General features: G+C 37.6%; 1 pseudogene across 1 annotated transcript; it reads left to right on the top strand.

Moving 5' to 3' along the window:
- Positions 1-902, top strand: LOC111543851 (annotated as a pseudogene). Its single transcript, XR_002731967.2, has one exon. The product of XR_002731967.2 is annotated as an ATP synthase F(0) complex subunit B1, mitochondrial pseudogene (transcript).
- The last annotated feature ends 2423 nt before the right edge of the window (positions 903-3325 follow it).

Genomic DNA, 3325 nt, shown 5'->3' on the forward strand with positions numbered 1-3325 from the left:
GCTCCTGCCCTGACAGATTCTCCTGTCGGGGTCACAGGGACTCTAAGATTGCTACCTGCACCTTCGCTGTCCATGCTGTCCCGGGTGGTACTTTCCACCGCCACCACAGCGGCCCCCTCTCTGAAGAATGCAGCCTTCCTAGGTCCAGGAGTATTGCAGGCAACAAGGACCTTCCATACAGGGCAGTCACACCTTGCCCCTGTACCACCTCTTCCTGAATATGGAGAAAAAGTTCGTTATGGACTGATCCCTGAGGAATTCTTCCAGTTTCTTTATCCTAAAACTGGTGTAACAGGACCCTGTGTGCTCGGAACTGGGCTTATCTTGTATGCTTTATCCAAAGAAATATATGTGATTAGCGCAGAGACCTTCACTGCCATATCATTAATAGGGATAATGGTCTATGGAATTAAAAAATATGGTCCCTCTGTTGCAGAATTTGCTGATAAACTCAACGAGCAAAAACTTGCCCAACTAGAAGAGGTGAAGCAGGCTTCCATCCAACAAATCCAGAATGCAATTGCTATGGAGAAGTCACAGCAGGCACTGACTCAGAAGCGCCATTACCTTTTTGATGTGCAAAGGAATAACATTGCTATGGCTTTGGAGGTTACTTACGGGGAACGACTGTATAGAGTATATAAGGAAGTAAAGAATCGCCTGGACTATCATATAGCTGTGTAGAACATGACGCCTCGAAAGGAACAAGAGCACATGATAAATTGGGTGGACAAGCACGTGGTGCAAAACATCTCCGCACAGCAGGAAAAGGAGACAGTTGCCAAGTGCATTGTGGACCTAAAGCTGCTGGCAAAGAAGGCTGAAGCACAGCCGGTTATGTAAATGGATCTATCCCAATTGAGACAGCTAGAAATAGTTGACAAACTAAATGGAAACTAGTCTATTTGATGAAGTCTTTCTGTATTGATGTCTACTGAAGTTATAGTTTACCCTTCCTAAAAATGAAAAGTTTGTTTCATATAGTAAGAGAACGAAATCTCTATCGGCCAGTCAGATGTTTCTCATCCTTCTTACTCTGCCTTTGAGTTGTTCCATGATCACTTCTGAATAAGCAGTTTGCCTTTATAAAAACTTGCTGCCTGACTAAAGATTACCAGATTATAGTTTAAATTTGCAATTAATTCTACCATCTTGCAATAAAGTGACAATTGAATGAAAAGAAAAGGAGACTAATGCATTTTAAATGATTATTAATTTATTTTTTTGGATAGGATACACAGTGTATAAAGATAAAATTTTATGACATCAACAGACAAAAGATTTGAAGATGGAACTATTAAAGGAGCAAGTTTTTGTATGTTATTGAAATTAAACTGATATAGATTCAAATTAGAGTATTATAACTTTAGGGCATTAAATGTAATCTCCATGGTAGCCACATATCCTAGAGATATTGTGGGTTTGGTTTCAGACCACTGCAGTAAAGTAAATATCACAATAAAGTGAGTCAAACAAATTTTTGGCTTCTCAATGAATATAAAAGTTATGTTAAACTATACTGTAGTTTATTAAGTGTGTAATGGAATTATGTCTTAAAGACAATGTACAGATCTCGATTTTAAAATACATTACTGTTTTTAAAAATGCTAACAATCATCTGAACCTCCAGTGAATCTTTGTGCTGGTACAAGAGTTTGCCTTAATGTTGATGGCAGTTACTGAGCAGAGTGGTGGTTGCTGAAGATTGGGGTTGCTGTGCCAATTTATTAAAATGAGACAACAATGAAGATTACCACATCAATTGATTTTTTTTAGAGACAAGGTCTTGCTCTGTCATCCAAGCTGTAGTACAGTGCTGTAATCATAGATCACTATAAAGTCCTGAGCTCAGGAGATCCTCCCACCTTGGCCTCTTAAAAAGTTGGGACTACAGGTGTGAGACACCACACCTGGCCAATTTTACTTATTTATTTGTAGAAATGGGGTCTCATTACATTGCCCTGGCTGGTCTTGTACTTCTGGTGATAAGCTATCTTCCTGCCTCCACCTCCCAAAGTGCTGGGATAACAGGTGTGAATCACCATGTTCAGGCTTAATTGACTCACAAAATATTTCTCTGTAGCATGCAATGCTGTTTGATGTCACTTGACCCACAATAGAATTTCTTTCAAATTGGAAGTTAATTCTCTCAAACCCTGCCATTTTTTTAACAACTAAGCTTAGGGAATATTTTAAATCATTTGTTGTCATTTTAATAATGTTCACAACCTCTTCACCAGGAGGAGACTCTATCTCAAGAAACTACTCTATTTGCTTATCCATAAGAAGCAATTCCTCATTTGTTAAAGTTTGACTATCAGAAGGCAGCAATTCAGTTACATCTTCAAGCTCCACTTCTAACTCTAGTTTTCTTCTTATTTCCACCACATCTACACCATGAGAATTGAAATAAACTCCCTCTAAACTTCTGTTAATGCTAATATTGTGACCTTTTCTCATAAATCATGAATGTTCATAATGACATATAGAACGGCAATTTCTTTTCAGAGGTTTTCAATTTATCTCACCCAGATCCATCAGATGAATTATTATCTATGGCAGCTATTACCTCATGAAATATATTTTTGAGTAATGAAACTTGAAAGTCAAAATCACTTCTTGATAGATGACCTAAAGAATGAATGTTGTGTTAACAGGCATGAAAACATTAATCTCCTACCACATCTACACCAGAACTTTTGGGTGACTAGGTGCATTGTCAATATTTTGAAAGATATCTTCTTTTTTCCCTGAGCAGTAGATCTTAAGAGAGACTTACAATATTCAGCAAACCATGGTTTAAACAGATGTGTTGTAATTCAGGCTTTGTTCTTCCATTTATAGAGCACAGGCAGAGTAGATTTAACATAATTCTTAAGGGTGGTAGAATTTTCAGAGTGGTAAAAAACCATTGACTTCGACTTAAAGTCAACATCTGCATTCATCCCCTAACAAAAGAGTCACTTGTCCCTTGAAGCTCTGAAGCCAAGCATTGGCTTCTCCTCTGTAGCTATGGAAGTCCTAGACAGCACTGTCTTCCAATGGAAGGCTATTCTTAAAATATGTTATTTAATGTAGCCATCTTCATCAATTATCTTAGTTATATTTTCTGGACCATTTGCTCTAATTTTTGCATCAGCACTTACTGAATTACTGTGAACTTTTATGTTATGGAGACAACTTATTTCCTTAAATTTTATAAACCAAATTCTGCTAGCTTAAAATCTTCTTCTGCAGTCTCTTCACCTCTCTTGGCCTTCATAGAATTAAAGAGACTTAGGGTCTTGTTCTTAATTAGGCTTTAGCTTAATGGAATGTTATGACT

Source organism: Piliocolobus tephrosceles, chromosome 1 (assembly GCF_002776525.5).
Source record: "Piliocolobus tephrosceles isolate RC106 chromosome 1, ASM277652v3, whole genome shotgun sequence".
NCBI lineage: Eukaryota > Metazoa > Chordata > Mammalia > Primates > Cercopithecidae > Piliocolobus > Piliocolobus tephrosceles.